The following is a 22,028-nucleotide window of genomic DNA, read 5'->3' as shown; positions in this document are numbered from 1 at the left end:
TTTGATATACAGTAACACATCCTCCTCCGTGCCTCTTCTGCTTGCCAATTTTTACTAAGATTCTAAATATGATGAGCATTCTTTTCATGGTGATCATCTTACCAAAATCACTGTACCATGAAGTTCTCATCTCTTCTACTTAGTGTCAAGTTTAGTTTATCATAAAGAGGTCCATAGGTCTCCACAAACTTAGTACCTTCTATAGGTTTATTTTTAACTTCCGAGTTGTACTTTCTTCACCTTGGTTAGCAATTGGCCAAATTAATTTATGAGTCATGTATTTACATGTAATCTTTTGCAACTTTCTACAGTATTTAGAAGATGTTTTAGTGAATTATTCAATACATCATAGTATTCCAGTTAGCAACTGGTATGAATATTACTGCTTACTTACTACTGATTTACTACTGAAAAAAAATGTCCATTTGACCACATCCTTAATTTTATATTTCTACTTTCAAAGTATAATTTATGTCTGCTAATTTCCTTTTCATCTGTCAAAAATCAAGCATGAATACATTTTCTATTTAAAGTAGACAAATGGATTCATGCCTATAACTTTGAAATTTTTTAACCTATGCGTATTTCAAAATTATTGAAGACACAGAATTTTAAAAATAGCTTGGATAGTAGCTGAATGTCATTAGAGTTCATTAAATTTCACCAAATGGTATGTTATTACACGTTTACTGATTTAAATTTAGAAAGAAAGTTGATTACAGTAATGGGATACAGGGATATGCCAGGTATGTTTTGCTTTCCAACTTTTATAGATGCTCACATTAGCCACAATAATACATTGTCATCATGATCAAGGGCATAATGGAAATCAGTTTCTGACAGAGCATATATTGTCCTTGAAAACTGTACTGACAAAATGAGGAGTCCAAGGATACTTCAAATAGTAAAGAATAGATCAAGGATACCTTTACAGTTTAGGAATGGTGAAAACTATTATGGTTTTAATATTACTTGTTTAAATATTTCTTACCCCTATATCCAAGTAATATATTTTAAATATTTATAAATATGTATATATAATATACCATATGTTATATATCTCAAAATATATGAGCACAATTTGGATAAACACAAGTAACTTATTGAAGAGATTGTTGAGTATCTTTTTTTCTTGAAAAATATATAAGTTGAATTTATGATTCTGATCAACTGCTATATGTTTACTTTGACCTTTTATGCAGAAAGTGAATGAAATTGATCAAACACTTGTACATTAAGCATGTTAATAGGCTGGCTTTTATTTATTTATTCTTATTTGTCCACTATTCAAATTCTCTATTAAATTATGGTCATAGATAATTTTGTACAAACTCTGCCTGAATAAAACATATCTTCTCTCAGTTCTGAAAAAGATATTCATTAAATACACAACTTTCAATGTGCACTTAGACTGGAAATGATTATTTTTTTCAGCCCTACTTGTAACAGGAAGTTGGAAGACCAGTAATACACTTGTTTTTTTTTTTTAATAATATACTTGTTTTAAAATAGAATCGACCATCAGTCTTCTCCATTCAACTTTGCATGGTCATTATCCTTTTCTTACTATACCAAATAATAGCTTCTTTTTTTTCTTTTTACAGACAATGAGTCCTTCACAGTCTTCTACTGAATATAATAGTATTTTGATACTTTCATGTTAACTTTATTGTAAATTGAAAAATTCTGAACCCAGCCTAAAGTGATTGTAACCACCCTGAATAAAAGACATTCCAAAGGGCTGTTCCAGAAACACAATAGCAGTGGGGAAATGGTGCAAATTGACTCTGTTGTAATGACAATTGATCATGTTTTTTCATTCTAAATTAGTGGTCAGGGATGTTTCTGAGGATATATATTAGGTGAAAATTTTTGAAATATACATAAGAATACTCGGTTTTCTTACCCTGAAGGCAACTCTCTTCTTTCACACCTCAATCATGCAAGAGTTAATTCTGTCTCCTACAAGAATGTAAGCTCTAAGTTAGGTCTGGAAAGCAGCAAAGGCAACCTGGAAACCTGGACCCAAAGTAACACTTCTGTTGTCAAGGGTTACTGATGGGGGAGGGGAAGGGTCTGGAAGAGAAAGGAGTTATGGAAATGAAGGAAATGAAGGAGGATTGCAGCACATACTACATAAATTCAAATGCTATACATACATTTGGAATGGGATCTCAATTCTGTTGTACTTTTGCCTTTTGCATTTTCATTTATTTAGTTTACACATGGATGGTGAATTTATGAGTTGGTTGTTGCTGACCTTATTCAGTGTATCACTGCCTAACAACATTCAGCTGTAAATTATAGCCATAATAATTTTGTAATTAAATTTACATTACTATTTACATCTCAAGCACAATAAAATCATTGCTATTTCCTAAGCTGTAATATCAGCAGATATCTTCGATGGAACTTGGTGGACAGTGTGTCATTTCAGTTTACATGAGAATTTCTTTTCCTCCACAAAATTAAAGGTCAAGGGAAAACGATGCTTAAGGGCTTTAAGTTCACACGGAAAGACTGAGTAATATTCTAACTTTTAAGATAGATATGTTTAATGATGATGTGCTGAAGTGTTTTTGCCCAATGTTACAATATTTCAAAACACCACTAATCATAGGCCTGCCTCACTTTCAGTCTCCGGCGTTATGCCAATTTGCATTACTATTGGGTTTGTAGAGGAGAAACTGTAAAAAGAAAATGTGGCAATTTATAGTAAACGCTTGAAATCTTGTGACGTTACCAAACATCTTTATGTTGATTTATATTTCTGTTACCAGTATTCACAAATAAAATATTTCTGAATTTACTTTATAAAATAAAAATGACGCCCATGGCATTGCCATTGATGCATTTTTGGTATCATTTAAAATATATGTCCCATGTTCTATAATCAGCACATTCATATATTAGCTTCTACCGCTTTAACCTACTCATTTAATTTGGAGTAGCCATGCATTTTCAAGAATGAAATTAAGTGTTATTTTACATAAGTGAAGTGCAGTAGCATGTAACTATAGAAACACTTCTTGGATTCATATCCAAATGATGCATTATAGAGAGCAGAAAAGAGGCTTTTTTTGCCAAAAGTATCTGTGAATTTTCTTTAGAAAATGTTCTTTTAAAATCCTTTGTATTTGCAAAGCCACTCGGTGGAGACAATTAAAAGCAAAAATGAAATGATAGATCACATGACAGGAGTTCAGATGTGAGGGTTTTTTCCTCTGTTAAACATCGCAGCAGGCATTACAATACCAGAGGTAACGAATCAATTAAATCCATTTTCCCCTCCGTGCCTCCAAAGCTGCGTGCGTAGTGTTGCTGTGTAGTTTAGAGCCGGAGCAGTAGGACCCAGGGGCCTCCGCAGCCACCAATAGAAGCGCACACTTGGACCTATTTGCATGCAATGCCGTCTGCTCTGCGCATTAATAGTAATACAGATAACGGGTTTCAAAGAATTCTCTACCGAAGAGGGATTGGATTTTTCCAGGGTGCTGATACTGAGAAGGAACCCGACTTTACTGTTTCCCTAATTTCCCCACTCTTGGGTTTAAAAGTCCCAGGCAGCTTTGGCTTGCTTTAAACTCGGGAAGGTCTCCGTGCACAGCAAAGTTGGAGGGCTGCGCCTGCACACGGAACCGCTAGATTTCGGAAACAGTCCTCTGGAAGGGTAAGTCTCCCAAATGATTGCAAAGGAAGTGACAGCCGGCTTTAGAAACTGTCAAAAGGGACACGCTCGGTTTTCCATCGGAGGGTGCTGGAGGGCAGAATGGGTGCGGACAGGACCCCGCAGTTTGTCCAGAAATTGTGACTGGTGCACTGGGGTATTTGGGTGGGGGGGTACTGTATTAGAATCAGAAACCTTCAGGCTAAATCGGAAATTGCAGCCTTACGCTCGGGCTGGATTCAACAAGTTTCCCTGCAGGGATGCCTTGGGTTTTGTTTTGGTTTTTGGTGTGTGTGTGTGTGTGTGTGTGTGTGTGTGTGTGTGTGTTTTCTTGTTTTGTTTTTATTCCCTTGCAAGTTGTTCGGGATGTCCGTTCCGGGTGGGCTGCCCCTGCTTCACAAAGAAGTTTCGGGATTTGTGTCTGTTGTGTGGGGCTGGGTTAACCCTTGTGTGAAGCGGTTCTTTGCCGCATTTGGGCTTCCAGGGGACACACGGGAGAACTGCTTCTAGGGATGCTCGGAGCATCAGGGGCCTGCGGGGCTCGTGCTGGGCAACTTCCCCGCGTCATCTCGGGGTCTCTGAGCGTACCGTGGTTATGATGTGGGCAAAGGCACAGAAACCAGCAGCTCCGACGCCATTTGAGCTTCCAAACTTTGAAAGCGTTCTCTAACGAGGAGGGTGAGAACGGGTGCTTTGAAAATATGCATTACTAGATGAATTTCGATGAACTCTTAGTGATGTGCAGACGGTGAAGTCTTTCAGGACCTGCCTTTCCAACATGCAGCTTTTGCCTGGACGTGCAGTGCTGATGTGGAACGGTGGGGGTTTAAACCTAAGGCGGGGTGGGGGGCTTTATCTGAGAAGCGAGGAAGAGGGATAGAAGATAGATGAATGAACAAGGTGCGTCCCATTTTTCACATACAAAAAAACCCACGCGTGGGACTTGCCAGGAAGCGCTCCAGTTGGTGGCGTTTAGCTGGAAAACGTATTGCAGGGAGGTCCGGGCGCCTCTGCATTATTGATGAAGCGCGGTGCCCTTCTGGGGGCCCTTTCTCGCTCCTTCTCGGTGCCCCCTCTTCGGTTCCGCGCTCCCCCTGCCTGGGGCTCGGCGTTGGCGCGGGTGCAGCGGCTCGCGCCTCTCAGCCCCGCAGCGCTGCGGACACAATGGGGAGAGGCAGGCAGAGCCCTGCGGGCGGGCGGAGCGGGGAGCTCGGCGTGGCGGTCCTGCTGCCGCAGCCACTGCTGCTAATCGGCGGGGGCTGCGGCGCGGCGGGGGCTGCTTGCGCCCAGCGGCCACGCGCCGCGACATCCCGCGGGCCCTGCGCAGGAAGAGCCGCAGGAGTCCTGGGTTATCCTTTTAGGGGCCACTGTGCTATCGGGCAGACAGGTTGGGGTGGGGAGATGGATGCTGAGCCATCCCATTCCGCCCTTCGGTTCAAAACTGCTACTGCTCCCCGAAAATCCCGGGGGTGCGTCCCAAACGTGCTAGAGAACCTGCACTCCAAAGGGAAACGAGACGAGGAGCGAAGAAGGGAAACGTTGATGAACCTGCCAGAGGAGGGCAGCAAGTGATTCGGGGCAATTCTGGTCATCAACCAGGCTTTTCTTGGCGCTTTTAAGTGAGCTGCTTTAGATGCGGCTTTGAAATACGCTTCCGTGGCCTCTCTGTGGCTCCGAAGGGGCAGGCTTCCAGACCCAGGAGCTCACTAGAGACTCCATCCGTAGATGAAGGCAGGCGACTGCGGGGCAGGGGCCTTCATTTCGCAGTGTCATTTAACCCTGACCTCAGCAACTCCCACCTTTCACGTCCTCACCGGGGAGTGCCCTGACCTTGCCAACTCCTCTGGGTCATCTGCCCTGTTTCTTTTCAAGTGATTTTTATCAGGCTGTGTGTTCCAAAGGCCTGTTAAGAAATGGTTTGTGTATTTTCAGAAGTGGTGAGAGATTGTTTAATTTGGAGGTGGATTCCCAACCCCCCTGAGCATTTGGAGGAAGGCACAGAGGAGAAGGACTGTAGAAAGGCCCACCTGGGTGCTTGGTTGCTTGAAGGGGAACTTTCAGAAGAAATATACCTCTTTGAGCATATGGTGGGGGGGGGGCGACACAATATCATTGCATTCTTTTCCCATTTTCCATTTGTCCCCTTAATTATGGTTGTTTGGGAACTAGGGTGTAATATTAAATGGAAAATATCTTGAGAATCCATCTGTTTATTAGGAGTTTATTACAAGTATGGTAGATGGGCTTTCAGGGCCCCAACTTGGATGCTCCTCAGACCTATTATTTGGAGACATTCAGGTTGCTACTGCAAAACCTGCCTCTCTTCTATATCTTTTGAAAGCTTTTTGAAAGGTCTGGAGCATGTTGATTTCATTAATGGGGTTTATTAACCGGTTAGTGGATGTCCATCAAGCCCTCCCTTTCCACCTCACCCCCCCCCCCAAAAAAAACCCTAACAGGTCAAAAACAAAAACAGCAACAACTAAGAACCAATATCCAGTTGGTAAGAGGACTTTTGTGCATGTCTTAGGAACCTATCTTCCTCCCACAGGAGGGAAGGGTACAGCTGAGGAGTAGGTAAGGGTAAGGTGTGAGGGCATTCCTCTCATATCCTTACCACAGATTTTGGACTTCCTTTGGACTTCCTTTAACCCTTCTCCACATATATTCCTGCGTGTGTCTTTCTAGTTAGCCCTGCACAATCTGCAGCACTGAAGCAAATGACACAGCTGTAGATCCTTGATGAAGGCTTGCTTCAGAAAATAGCTGTTAATCACACGTTTGGGGGATTTTTCCACAAGCTTCCATTTACTTCTCTTCCCTTCCCTTCCCTTCTCCTGTCCTGGAACCAGTGTTGTCATCTTCTAGGCTGTGCCCCGCAAAGGGTTAGTGATTTCCAGTGGTTTAGTACTGTGCTCAGCGTGGGAGGAGGCAGAGATAGCTGCTCAGAGAGTCCCAGAGGTTTAAAGCTGACTTTCTCTTACCCTATACTGCCCAGAATAAAGAAAAATATCCAAATATCCCCACAAAGAGAATTATATTGGCCTGTAAAATTGTCTTTATTTTATTGCATAATGGAATCCATTCAGATACAAAATGACTTTGGTCAGAAATGAAAGGGAAGCTATACACTTGCTTGCAGTGTTTGGAAACTAATGTTGTACTCAGCTGTGAGATCTCCCCTTTTGGCGTCCATCTATCCTTGATGGATTAGGAGCTATTTTTATTTAAGCAAGATTTACCATGTTACTTTCATTATGAGGCTGGGCAACTCAAGACACTGCTAAGATGTGAATAAAAGAAAAACAAAAAACAGGGCAGCAAAGCCAGCCTTTGGCAGCTTGTTGAATGAGCAGGGGCAATGCACCATTTGAGATGTAACTGGAGGTGAGGTTCCATCCGATCCACTAGAGAATGAGTTCCTCCTTATTGCCAGGAAAACTCAACTGACATCCTTTCTCTGTCTTCCCCTCCTTCCCCAACTCCCCTCCCCAACCCCTGCTTCTCCATTTCTGTCTCCATGATCTCTAAGATCAGAAATATAAGCATAATATTATACAAGAGTCTAGACTTATAACCTGGTCACATAATGATTTATCTCTCTAACCTTGCTATTGAAGTGAGTGAGCAATATTACTCAATGCATTCTTGGTTATATCTCATATATGTTACTGGCATATGGAAGGCCAAGTCTCCAACGCTACAGGAAATAGAGGTGCTAGAAAAGTAACTGACTTACCCAAGGCCACTTAGGAGAGCATCGTAGACACAATGTTAGGCATCTTACATGCAATAAATATTCCATTGAATTTTCCCATCACTCTTTCGAGGTAAGACTTTTATTAGATTTCTTTAATATATGAAGAAACTGAAGCTCAGAGAAGTTAAACAAAAATATACAGCCATTCATCTGGTAGAGGGAGATCCAAAATTGGAAATAAGTTCTCGTTCATGCCACAGTGAATGCTTTTCCAGTATACCATGGAACTATATTTTCTCATTATATTTAAATAAGAAGTTTCATTATTTTTAAAATTTTGTTCCAGCATAATTTTTTAATCTCCTATGTATCCTTTTCATGTCCAAACCCTTTTTGGCACCTCCCTCAGACCAGTCTTCTATGAACAGTGACTTTCCAAGGATGTCAGAGCACAGAATTCTTTCTTTATTAAGAAAGCCTACCTCTAACCACCGTCCCAATGGTACCATCATCTTTGGAAGTTAGAGAAGAAGCATAAAAATTAAGGTCTTTATCATTTACTTTGCAATTTGCACAGGTAGAACCAAGGAGTCTGGAAGAGTCCATTATTTCATCCTGAGACAGAAGCTGGACACCTCCACCTTCACATTTCCACACACATGGATTCTCTGATCTCCAGGTTTCCCACCTTTGCTGAAACTAATCCTATTCATTTGTTCAAGGTGGTTCATGTTTTTCCTCCAACATGTCATCTCTGACTATTCCAACCCTTATCACTTTTTTATACACCTTAAAATTTCCAATAAATTACAATTTCTGCCATTTAATTTGGTCTGGATTTGGAGTTCGGAAGAGTGAGCTAACATTTCTGGAGCATTTACTCTATATCATATCTTTTTGCATAAATTATCTGTCAGATTCAATCTTCTGTGTGTCCTCAGTCACCCCAGATGGTGGGATGTATTTCTAGAGTTTCAAAAATAAAATCCAAATTTGATATTTCTAGTCCGTATATTGCTCCTGATCACCACATTTTGTATTTCCAAAAATCACTTGATATCTCCACCTAGAGATGTGTTGCAAAAATTTGTAAGGAAAATTAGTAAAAGGAAATTATTCAAAGGTACATATGTCATTCCTAACATACTTGTCTTCTACTTGGTTTTCCAAGTCATAATTTGTCCATTATGGCATCCAGGCAGAATAACCTATGACAGGTCTCTCTACTTCATCTACCTCATTTGAGTAATGAGGAAAAAAAAATTAAAAAAAAATATATTTACTAATACTTCCATTTTTCTTGAACCTAGCCTCTTTTCTCCACAGATAGCTTTGCACCTAGTCTCCCTTTTACATCCTGGATCAGCCTTCTAATCTAACAACTCACCTCACTTTTTGCCCCACTTAAATCCATGTCCTTCATATTTGCAAGTCATTCAACTTTCTAGAGCATAATTGATGAAGTCCAAACTGCATTCATGTCACTCAAGGTGTTCTATCATTTGGATTCAGAACTCTTCTCTTCAGTCTTCAGCTTTATCAATTACTATGAAAATCTCCTGCATTTTCTCAAATACTGAGGATATAACATTCCTTTCTCCTTTTGTTTGTTAGAATTTCAGCTCATAATGGTTCTCACTTTTCTTGATCCTTGGATCTTTGGAAACACAAAACAGGTGTTACCCTTCTGTGAAGACCTTCACGTTAAGCAAGTAGATCTAAATATGTCTCTTTCTACTTTTTTCTTAGTAACATCTCTGAGATTCTTCTGCATTTATGTATTCATTTTTATCAAGAGACTGAATTCCTCAAAGTGGTATTTTCCAAACTTTTGCCATTGAACCAAGGAAACCTCTTAATCAAGCAAAGTAGTATAGAAATGGACCCGTCATCAGATTTAATACATTAAAATATGGGGATGGGAATCTGGAATCCACATCTTAGCAAGCATATCGGATGTAACTAGGCACATGGAATTTATCACAACTGTTGCTCCCCAACTCAGCTAGGTCAATTTGGTGCATAATTTGGCAGTTTGGAGAAAGAGCCATCAGCATGGCTTTTTAGATCTTACTGAGGACTATGGGCATGTCCTCTTGAGTTACTGTGCTTTTAAAAAACATCTCATCACAGAGTTTAGTATGTCAAATCATGTGATTCATTCTTAGTGAAGGAAGAGAGAGTCCTGCATTAGAAAGACATACTTGCCAAGAGCATAATTTCAATAACCACATGAGAAGATGGCTTGTAGGGTTGAGGTGCTACAGCGCACAGAGTATTTAGAAATTTACTGACTCTGATATTATGTAATATTATAATATTATAATATTGTAATTTTATGATGTACTTATTTGACAGAGAGGGAGAAAATAGTGAAGCAAATGACTATAAATTATCACTCAGTTTAAGTAAAAATATATTAAACAAAATTTAAGCCCTCTAGACACAAATTACATCTCCCTCCAAGAGGTAAACTGTATAATAAATTTGCTATTTTTATCCCCATGCATTAACTTTTAATTTCACTATATATAGGCACACCCCCCAAAATCATATATAGTATTGTATTAAATAACTATATTATTTAAATAAATTGTAACATATTATGTGCATCTCAGGAATATGGATTTTTGTGATTTATTTAAGTCAATACAGGGAGACTTGATTCATTCCTTTTAATTACTGTATAGTATTCCATTTTAATGAATCTATTACAAATTTCTTTCTATAACGGTGTAGCAGTGATTTGTATGTGTGCAGGTATCATTGGGAACATAGACAATGCTTTTTAAGGTATATGTCTAGGAGTGAAATTGCTTGACTATGTAGAATTTCATTAATTTCCTTTACTCAGATATTGCCCAAATCCCACACAATGCTTGAAGCATTTCCAGATTCCACACACATTTGTGCAAGCTACCATCCTATCTACCCTTCTCAACATTTAATATTGTCAATTTTTTAATTTTAACAAATTGAATAGTTTTAATTTTTCTTTTCTGATTGTATGTCCAGTGAACATCTTTTCACTGGTAATTCAGGTTTCCTCCACTATGAATTGCTTAAAAACATATTTTGCTTTTTTTTTTTTTTTTACTGAGCCATTTATCTTCTTATAGATTTTTAGAAGTCCTTTGTATATCCTATATTCAAACTCGTTTTTGGTACATGCATTGAAAATATTTTTCCCTAGGCTGCATCTCATCTTTTCTCTTTTGTGTATGTGTGTGTGTGTGTGTGTTGTTTTTTTAAAAAGTATATTTTGTTTCTTTAAAAGTAATAAAACTTCTCCATCATGTTTTCTCTTTTTTATGTCTTGTTTTAGAAGCCATTCCTTATGGTGAAGTCAGAAAATATTTTCATATATATATTTTAAGTTTTGAAATGTTGCTTTTTACATTCAGCTCTTTGATCTATCTAGAATTGATTTTGGTTTCCATGTGCTGAGAAGTGTGGTTGTCACATATAAATGTTCCATATGTGGATGGATTCCTTTTTTGCCTATAAGGCTACTGGGCATCTGTCCTCATTTGAGACACATATTTCTGGTCATTGTCTGCCAGGTTGGTATGAGGACCATTATCTCACTGAACCATCGCAATGTTAATGAACCAGAGTAAAAGCATTAATTAAGATTTCAACCCAAATAGGTTTATATTCAGTTAGAATTAAAGACCAGTGCTTTTTATGACAAACTGTATAATCTCTTTAAATGGTTTTTGAATTGTTCATGCGTAATGAGTCCTCTAGCTATGCCTAGCATAATTTACTTCAGTTTTAGTTCTTTACAGAGAATATTAATGAATATCCCAATGACACACTCCTTGTTTATAAGACTCCAGCAAAATAGATCAAAGGCAGAATCATGACTCACTCTAGGAATGAAGCATGACTGACCATTTGCCAGGTGACTTATATAACCCAGAGGAGGAACAACATTTTAGCACAACAACCAACAGCTTCTGATCAAGGCATATCTCTTGAATAAGCACTCCAAAACATTAATACAGTGGCAAAAAGTTTAGAAAGGAAATTATCACAGTGCGCTGTGCATATTATATTACATTTTACCTTGGGACGAGGAATGAGGGGGACTGCAAAATCACTTCACCTGCTTGTATGAAGTCAGAGACAGTTCCTTTAAGAGTTTGTTTTTTAATCTATAATGAACAACATCATACCAAACAAACATGGTTAGTGTTAAGCCAAGTCTTAAATTATTTAAATACTGGGTATGAATTTAAAGGCATTTAAGAATGGTCTGGTTTGGCAAATGAAATGCAAGAATCTTATATTTATAAGCTTCCCTGAAAAAAAGTAAAAAAAAATAAAGAAAGCCTCTGCACTAAATACAGATTACACCCAGCCCATTAAATCCAGTTCTTTCCAATTAATGTTTTTTTGTCATAAATGATAAATTGGACCAAGGAAAGGAACTATCTTAGGGAAAGAACAAACTCACATAGTATCTTTTCTTATTCTCTCCTTTTGTTGACACTGAAAATCTGAATTCTTCAGCGCACTGCCTTTCATACTTAGATTTGGGACTACTATTGTAACTTCTTTCCATTTCTCTTACTTCTTCCCTAGGCTTAGTCTCTTTCTCACTGTACCACACACTTAACCAACCCTCAACACAGCATTTTGTTTCCAACTCATTGCTTTTGCCTTTCTGTCTTCTTAAAATATTCTTCTCCTTCTCTATTAGTGAGGTCTGTATCCTTCAGCATCTAACTTAAGTATTACCTCCTTTTTGAGGCATCCTAATTTTCTCCTAGGAAGCTCATTTCTTTTCAATTTGTGTTTTAGGAGAAATTAGTACCTACCTATACTCCTTTATCTTTTTAAATATTTTATTTCTTTATTATAGAGAGAGAAGGTGCACAAGTAGAGGGGGAGGCTGAGCAGGGAGCCTGGGGACATAGGGCTCCATCCTGGGACCCTGGGATCACAAGCTGAACTGAAGTCAGATGCTTAATGGACTGAGCCACCCAGGCACCCTTATATCCTCTTGACTACAAGTAGCATTTGTCAGTTTTAATGACCAGACTGACTAACTGGGACAAAGATGATGAAGAATTTCTCAGTATATCTATCTAAACCTGCTATTATAATTTCATTGAGTATATTCCTTATCCTCTGCCTTTCAATCTCAGTACTTACTCTGTTTAAATAGTTACATTTTACATAGTTAATCGCCACATGTGGCTCATAGCTGACATATTAGATCAAACAGGTATAGAATGGCCCATCATCTCAGAAACTTTGATTGAACAGTGTTGGGAAGAATAAACTCACAGTAACATTTGGAACAAATGAATGGATGAATGAATGAATGAGATATTAATAGCCTTTGATTTTCAATGGACAGCTGCCATGGAATTGGATTATTGAACATGATCATAGTGGTGAGGATGATTTCACAACTTCACAGATTTTAGCATTTCCTGGCAAGAAACACTTACCTCAGCCTAACCAAGGAGGTAATTACAATATGAAATACCAAAGAAACCAGAGAGAGAGGGGCTTCTAGGTGGCTCAGTCAGAAGAAATGGGGGTGGTGGTGGTTAAAGCTATACTTTGATAATTTCCTTGCATATTTACCCAAAGCTTGTTCACTTGAGATGACAGAATAAGAAACATCATCTTTTAGGACACAAGTTTATGAGAAATAGGATTGAGCTAGTGGGACAACTCCATTTCTTAAGATTTAGATTGCTTCCCATGTGAAGGTAAATACACAGCTCTTTCTCAAATATCAAATTTAGTTTTATATTAATACCCATTGGGATGACTATCTCAAAAAAAAAAAAAAACTTAGGAAAATGCCAAGTGTTGGCAAGGATGTAGAAATATTGGAACTGATAGCAGAAATATAAAATGGTGTAGCCATGAGGGAAAATGGTATGGTGGTTCCTCAAAAAATTAAATAGAATTATCATAGGATCCAGTAATTCTGCTTCTAGCTGTATGTGCTAAAAAACTGAAAGGAGATATTGGAATAGTTATTTTTGCTCCCTTGTGCATAGAAGCATTATTCACAACTGCCAAAGGTGGAAAAAAACCAAAATGTCCATCAGTGGCTAAATTGAAAAACACATTGTATATACTTATAATTAATTGTTAGCTTTAAAAAGGAATGAAATTCTGATCCATGCTATGGCATGGATCAACCTTGAAAAAATTGTCTTAAGTGATAAAAGTCAGACAAAAAAAGTTAAATACTTTATGATTCCACTTATACACAATACCTAGAATAGTGAAACTGTAAGGACAATAGGTAGAATGGTGATTGTCAGGGGCCAGGGGAGCAGGAATAAGAAAATAATACTGGGGAATATTATTTAGTGAGTATAGACTTCCAGCTGAGAATGATGTAAAAGTTCTGGAAATGGATAGCGGTGATAGTTACACAACAATGTGAATATACTTAATGTCACTAAATTGTATACTTTAAAAGTTTAAAATGATAAATTTTATGTTATACATAGTTTACCACATCAAAATTATTATTACTTTTTCTAGATGTTACTTATTTGAGCTAGTTCAAGAGTGAGAGGAAGAGAGAGAATGAATTCAAGCAGGGGGAGCGGCAGGCAGAGGGAGGAGCAGGTTCCCCACTGAGTAGGGAGCCCCATGCAGGGCTCCACCCCAAGATTCCAGGATCATGACCTGAGTTGAAGGCAGATGCTTAACCTTAACCGACTGAGCCACTCAGGAGCCCTACTGTGACAAATATTTATTAAGCCCATTTGTGGTTGCGCAACCTCACTCCTTAAAAAAAGATTTATTGTTCCAGTGTGGCTTCTCAGTGCTCTTTAAATGTTAATTTTCAGGATCCCTGGGTGGCTCAGTCAGTTGAGCAGTTAAGCTTCTGTCTTCTTTAGGCTCAGGTCATGAGCCCAGGGTCCTAGGATCGAGCCCCACATCAGGCTCCCTGCTAGTGGGGAGCCTGCTTCTTCCTCTCCTTCTCCGCGCTGCTCCCCTTGCCTCTGAGCTCTCTGTCAAATAAATAAATAAGATCTTTTAAAACTGTTAATTTTCAGCACAGCTCCACAGAATGCTCTCTGCCTATTAATATTAAGAGAAAGGCAATGAACCCAAAGAGGTTTCATTGAAAAGGAGCATTAATACAATGGATCAATCTACTCTATGGGATGTATTATATGAAACAAGCACATTGAATGGAGAAAAAAACAAAACAAAACACCTTGACAATGAGTATTGTGCTTGTGAATAAGGCAGCTGGTGAGGTATGCTGGAGGTTTTGGACAGAAATAACTGCAAGACGGGTTGCAGTGAGGTAGACCTGAAGCCCCAGGAGGACTTTGCGTCGAGGTGATACAAAGTGGCCAATAAGGCAGTGCCTTAGCCACCTGCACATGCAAACTGCTGGATGAAAGAGTAATGTGATCAAATGGGATTACTCGGTGACACAAATGTATGCGCCTTCCATGAATTGCAGATTGCGGAGCATCTGCTCCCTTGCTGACTCCTTGGGGGGCGGGATATGTACAAGGAAGGGTCTTTGTCAGGATGGTGAGAGCACTGATTGCTTTTGGTGCTGGAAATAGAGAAGCAACAGTCTCATCCTCCCCTTTCATGTTTTCTCTCCTTAGTGTAATGATTCACCTTCTGATATAATATTGCTTTAATCCATCCTCCTATTACCATGAAATTTCCTAGGTAGGTACAGTTTGACATCTTATGGATTACTCTTTTTCATTGATGCTGATGTGGCATACTTAAAAAGCGCCCTGAAATTCACTGCCCTTAGTACAGTGCACAAAAATAAGGCTTTTCACATATCGTGCAAAGGGGCATGAGCTGTGGACTCTTTTTCCAAGAGGATAAAACACAGGGCTGGTCCTGTCGTGTTCTTTTCCCTGATGCTGTGGATTACAGGTGTTTTTCCATCAAATTAAATTCAGTTTAGTAAACCTGAGAACATGGAAAGAAGTTCTTGATTTCATTAGCTTATTAGAATGACATTCCAACTAAGCAAGTGAATCAATCAGTTTCATTCTGACCATTGTGACCTAATTTGGGTATATGAAAACGATTATTAAAGTGGTATTAATGGGGGGATGGGTGAGCCTGGTGGTAGATATTAAGGAGGGTAGGTATTACATGGAGCACTGGCTGTGGTGTAGAAACAATAAAAGAAAAAAAAAGTGGTATTAGAGAGTGAGAGTTTAGACAGAGGTAGGGGAAAATATCAGGAAAGAATTTGTCCTTTTTTTTTTTTTTGAGAGCTGTAGCTGTAGCTAACACATTAGTGACGATATTCTTTATTTTGCCTTAGTTTCTAGTGCCAAAGCAGCAAAGAAATTGGGGTCATAGCTCTTCAATTTTCTTCTTCCACATCACTTCAACTTTTCCATTAACTGCCTTCTTTATTTATTTTTACAACTATTTCCATTTGAGGAAGAAAAAGTCCTTCAGAGTTTTCAGAATCTTTTCTCTTCCCATTATCCCTCCTGTATCTTCTGCTCTCCTCTTAAAAATTAAACTTCTTGAAATAGTATCCTCCTGTTGCCTTCCCTTGATTGTTCCTAATTCTTCACCCCTCAACCAACTGTAGTTTCAGGCAGCCCTAATCTGCCCTAATCTGCACAGTTAGACTCTACAGATTTAGGGTTTGACAAATCAGGGCCAAGCTTCAGACTTCATCCCACTTTAGGTTTTTGTGAAATTTGTAATACATCGAATAAATTTCAGGACACCATTTTGTTCTAAATTTCCTCCATACATTTGACTTTTCTGCTTCTTGCTCTGCTGTCTCCTTGTCCTCTACCATTTTCTTCAACGTCGCATATTACGCAGATTCTGCCCCTAGAACTTTTCTCTTGATGTTCTGCATGTTCTCCTTCTGTGATTTCCGTCACTCCCCAACTGCAAACTTATATAATGGAGAATAAGATGATACTGTGTGGATAATAATAATTGATGATGATACATATAGATGATATTTATAGAGCATCCTGAGAAGTGCCTTTACACTCTTGCGCGTGATCCTACAAAGCACTGAGCACGCGATATGGCCACAGTCTTGCAGAGAAGGAGTTCATGGTTTTCATGTGCAAGGTTTCACGGGTAACGGACAGAGCTTCAATTTAAACCTGGTTCTGCTTGGCTTCAGGGTCCAGGCTCTTACCATGAAAAGATCTCATGCAGTTATGTCCCTCCATGGCAGAGGTTTCAGCTTGGCAGCACATTAGAATCATCTGCAGAGTTTTGATTTTATTTTCATTTTTGTTTTTATTGTGTTTAGGGTTTTTTGTTGTTGTTGTTTGCTTGTTTGTTTTTAATCCCTGTGTCCTATATCCCAAATTGCTTAAATGAGAATCTTGGGGTTTGTGAAATGAACAGTGGTTTGTTTTTGTTTTTGTTTGTTTTTGTTTTGTTTTGTTTTGTTTGTTTGTTTTAAGTGATTGAGGTGATTCTCATGGGCAACTATAATGAGAACCATGGCTTTGCAGTAAATATTTTGATGCTATTCAAGTATACTTCTCCAGCACAGATCTCTCTTCCCAGATTTAAACTTACACTGACCAGGGTTTACTTTACCTCTTCATTTGTCTGTCCTCAGTCTTACCCCATGGTGGGATTTCTCATGTTCCAAATGAACTCCCCATCCTTTGATCACCATCTAAATAATCCTTTTCTAGATCTTCCATTTTACTCAGTTCTTCCCCTCCACACTGCCCGAGCTCTCTTAAGTGAAATCTGAGCAGCAGCTCCTCAAATTGGGATTTCCCTCACTCTTTATGTCTGGGAATCACTAATTTTCTAAATTGTATCTCAGAAAAATCTTTGCAATATCACCCCCCCCACCCCATCTTCGTTACCTCAGTAAGTAAAGTTGCTTAGTCCATGGAATTTTGTACTGGACTCCCTATTTTTTTTCCATTATTTTGTCTCTCTTTGGTTAAATTTTCTTTGTTTAATGCTGTCAATCTTATCTTGCTGATATTCCAATATGCTAGTCTTCATTAACCACTCTTTGATTAAAAACTTCTCTCCATTGCCTACATAATAGTTTAACAGCTTGATGTAACTTCTTAAGCCCTTTCCCCATCTAGACACACCTCTCTCCCTTACCTGATTTTCTTTCCCTTGACCAAAATACCCAACCTTCTAAAGCCTTCCCTGTGTTCTCAGGGCATCTCTACTTTTTCTTTTTTAAAAAGAGCATTTTTTTAAAAAGGTTTTTATTTATTTGAGAGAGAGAGAGAGAGTGCTTGAGCAGGGGGGAGAGGGAGAAGCAGGCTCCCCGCTGAGCAGGGCGCCAGACTTGGGGTTCAACCCCAGGACCTTGGATCATGGCGTGAGCTGAAGGTAGACATTTAACCAACTGAGCCATCCAGGCCCCCTAAAAAGAGCCTTATCACAGTTACCAAACATCTATCTTCCTCATTAGATTGTCAGCACCAGGAGGGAAGGATGGCCGTCTGTTTTTCAATGTTTCTCCAATGCTAAAACAGCACTAGAGGAGTTATTCAAAAGACGTGTGTTGTGTGTCTATGGGAAGGGCTGTAGGCAGAAACTCATATCTATGTCATTTCACACATTTTTCTGAATGGGATCACCAAATACTCTCTCTCTCTCTCTTTTTCTTGTTGGCCTGGTAAACTCATCTTTGATGTGACATACACATATGGAAATTTATGGACTTCACCAGACAGAAATAACAGCTTTCTCCCTTTTGGCTTTACAATACATTGTTCCTGCAACTGTAATAGGAGTGATATCGAGTAGCACTGTATCATCTTATTCCCAGTCTAAATTAAGAACACTGAGGAACTGGAGGTGTATATTGTTTCTGTTTGTTTCTTCTGCACATAGAATAGTGCCTTGCACCCAGTGATCCTTAAATTCTTACCTTTGATGAATGGGTGGCTGGTTTTATGTATTACCGTGTGTATTCAAGGACTCCGGCCAATGGGATTCCAGCAACTCTGTTTTAAAGGTTAGATCGTGCAACTTTCTTCTAGGAAAAAGAAATGGAAAAATAGAGGGATATCTAACATTCTGTCACCATTCCTTAGTGATCCTGTGACTAAGAAAAATGTTTAATTTGCTATCTGAATAATCAGAATTTCACTGCTTTGTAAGCCCTTGTTCATATTATTATGGACAAAAATTACAAGATAGTTGAAGTGTGACCACTATCCTTAAGTTTTTTTTTTTTTTTTTTTTTAAAGCCTCTGGCTTCCTTAGTGAGACACAGGTGATTTTTATTCTTCATTTATATCTTTAATAGTGTGTAATAGTCCATTTACAGACCTCTAAGTTCTGTAGATTATGTATCTGGCTTAATGGCCCAAACTGAGTATCTTTAGTTTTGCCGTCCTACTGTAGATCATACCGTATTTTGCTCTCCTGCATGTAGTTTAGAATTTGTCTACATAGTAGCACTTAGCTGAATTATCAAATACACATTAGGGCTTTTCTCTATCAAACTTTACTAATACCAGTCCTCTACTTCAATGGGGTTACATTGAAAAACTGACTTTTAGGGGCACTTGGGTGGCTCAGTGAGTTAAAGCCTCTGCCTTCGGCTGGGATCATGATCTTGGGGTTCTGGGATGGAGCCCTGCATCAGGCTCTTTGCCCTTCAGGGAGCCTGCTTTCTCCTCTCTCTCTCTGCCTGCCTCTCTGCCTACCTGTGATCTCTCTGTCAAATAAATAAATGAAATCTTTAAATAAAAGAAAAGAAAAACTGACGTTTAATAGTTCTTGTAGGTATACATTGATTATCCTACATTTAGATTGCATTGTTAAATGTGCAGACATCTTTGCCTTTCATAGTGAAATGCAATAATATAATAACTTCATTTCCATTTACTTGAGAATGGAAGGCAGTGTAAATAACAAATAGTCTATAAAATTTGCCTTTAATAATAGAGAATTAATGACCAACTCAGTTTCTCCTTGTGTATGAAGGAATAGGAAACTGAATAAATTCAGGAAAAATTTGAAATTCTTAAGATTTAACAGCAAGAGAAATTTTCATATAATTCACAGAATTATAACACCAGCAGACGACTTTGGGCTTAAGCATATTTTATTGACTGTTCCTTTTATGCATGAAGACAAAAACCATCCCTAAACTTGTGTTCTCTACCCTGTCAGCCATTGTTTCCTAGTAGAAAGAACAATAGAACAATACATCCTCAACCTAAGGCTCAGCAACTTTAGACTTATATGGAGAACTCATAAGAAAAACTCTTCTCTTGGGAAACTTTAGAACAACTAAGTATATTACAAAATGAATCATTTGTTTTAGTTATAAAATTCTGATGTAGTACACAAAGAGTTTCATAATACCTACACGGGACAGTAGCCTTACCCCTGAAAAAACAAGGATAATTTAATAAAACAGAAAAGGCCTGAAAAAAATGTAGGCTTTTGCCATTTGGTACCGTATTTATTATTTCGGGCTAAAACTTTGGAATAAAATCAATTAAATTTAAACAACATAGTTGAAACATGCACGCAGATCCATACTAATAATATAATTCCACATGTAAAGATTATAAATGATCTATAATCAATCTCTTCCATCTGCTATAGAGATAATAGAATTGTGCTTTTATGATAGGATCAAGATTTATTTTTATGAATATTTGTTAACAGCGTATCACAAATTTCCCTTTTATTGACTACTGCCTCATAACCTCTGAATCTGAATATCCAGACCAGCATATTTGTAAGCGCATAACTCACTAGCAGAGCTAGTTGTTTCTTGAATTCATTTTTATGTAATCTCAGATCTATTTGAATTTCTATTGCTACGTGTTTATTTGAAATAATTTATATATAAATGTATTGGTAAAACTCATAAAATTATTTTCAACATTGAAAGCATCAATTAGCTTAAATCCATCAAAATCTACAATAGTATACTTTGCTTGGTTACTGAACAGCTATGTATTTTATGTCCAGAAACCCAGGTAATGAAAGAAAATATGAGGAAAAACTTACCAACCCTATTATCAATAATTTTACATATTCATATATTTTAGTTATACTGACAACTTCTGATTATCTTTTGTATTGTTTTTCCTTACAGTGATGTTGTTGGATCATTTATTCTGTCTCAAGTTTTGTCTCATTATTTGCCATTTTGGATTTCCTCTCACTGGTAGATTTTTTTTTTTCCCCAAAGCCCTCTGCATATTTGTCCTGCACATTTCTCAGATATTAGTCCCATCTGACATTTAATCATTCTGATCGCTCTCAGATTTTCTTGGGTATCTTTTGGGTTGTGAGGTGGCCATAAATAAATAGAATGTTCATTCCATCTATGATTGTGTGGGACATCATACTCAGAGGAAATATGATTTCTGATTAAAGTCTGTATAGGAGTCCCAGTAACTTATATAAGTCCAGATAATCAGACATATTTCCAAAATAAAAAAAATAAAGGACTGAATGCACCAAGATTGCCACACACTGTGTTTCTAGGTGACAGTCTCCCCAATTAAACATTAAAATCTAGAAATACATCTGCAAGTGAGATGCACTTGTGTTTTAAAAAAAGAAAATCCAATTTGTAGAATGTGAGTTCATATTCCCTACTTAGAACTGTATGATTTAGGGGCTGGAATATGCCTTTGTATAAAGAAAATAATGTTGAATATATAATTTAGAAATTAAATAACAATTTACATCCAGCCTCCTTATTTAGGAGAGTATAACTGATGGACTGAAAATAATATTAAAGTAATACATACATTAGAAATTACATAATTTGAGCTAGGATTTAGCATATTCATCAACCAAGTCTTATGCAAATGTATGTTATCACTGCAATACATATGTATATTTATTGAAATTATCACTTTGAGTTATATCTGTTTTTAAATGCTTGTCTCCATTGTAGATTCAATGATGGTTTTGAGTTGTTTTGTGGAACAAAGAATGCAAATTAAAAAAAATATATTAGGTATAATATCCCAGCATATTAGAAGTGAGAGAATCTAGTATGTATTCCTAATCCTATTACTTTATAGATGAGAAACCAGAGGAACGTGACATCAAGAGAGGAAAATTGAGGTAAAAATTGAGATAATATAAAAAAAGTGTATTATTAATTGATGATTAAAATGATGCTTGCTTTGAAAATACTTTCTGTAAACACGTTTCAGAACAAGATGTTGGAAAAATTCCAAGTTAGAATCTAGACTAAAAATTAACGTTTGTAATAAAGCGGTAAAGAGGCAAGAAATTTGTGAGTAGAATGCTCGTATCGCGAGTTAGTGATTCATTTCTTTCAGCAGCATATTTCTTTGTAAAAATTAATGTAGATGTTTCTAATCTTTAATCTCCAAAATTTTGGTGTTTCTAAGGATCAAGGAAAATATGTGAATCGTATCTATGCTATAGAAAAATGTACCATTTCCTTTCTGAATGAATATATGAAGAGACTTGAAAATTTTTCCATAAATTTAGTTTATGATAAGTCCTGAAAAGGATGAATCCAACTAAATATCCCACTATCTTTAGAAATAGGGGGGAAAAGTATATAGATTGGTTTAAGTATTTACTTTCTTTTTACTCTGCTATAAAGTTCCAAATCGTAATTTTGTACACTGTTGCCAGTGCCTCCCTAAAGTAGCTCCATACCAAATCTGATACAGTTTGCTGTATTGT

At 37.7% G+C, this 22,028-nt stretch overlaps 1 protein-coding gene across 4 annotated transcripts in view; it reads left to right on the top strand.

Moving 5' to 3' along the window:
- The first annotated feature begins 3,393 nt into the window (after nucleotides 1–3,393).
- The window catches only part of ROBO1 (roundabout guidance receptor 1), a 1,168,989-nt gene continuing 1,150,354 nt past the window's right edge, over nucleotides 3,394–22,028 (top strand). For 3 of the 4 annotated variants that reach the window (XM_004770829.3, XM_004770834.3, XM_004770827.3), the window contains exon 1: nucleotides 3,395–3,670. The gene's annotated coding sequence lies outside the window, so the exon portion shown is untranslated. Of the gene's footprint in view, nucleotides 3,671–22,028 lie in introns of all 4 variants that reach the window. The other variant, XM_004770828.3, reaches the window with a different exon arrangement.

This window comes from Mustela putorius, unplaced genomic scaffold (genome assembly GCF_011764305.1).
Source record: "Mustela putorius furo isolate JIRA1106 unplaced genomic scaffold, ASM1176430v1.1 tig00003834_pilon_pilon_pilon, whole genome shotgun sequence".
NCBI lineage: Eukaryota > Metazoa > Chordata > Mammalia > Carnivora > Mustelidae > Mustela > Mustela putorius.
The sequence above is the reverse complement of the archived record's forward strand: the minus strand, read 5'-3'. Positions and strand labels throughout refer to the sequence as shown.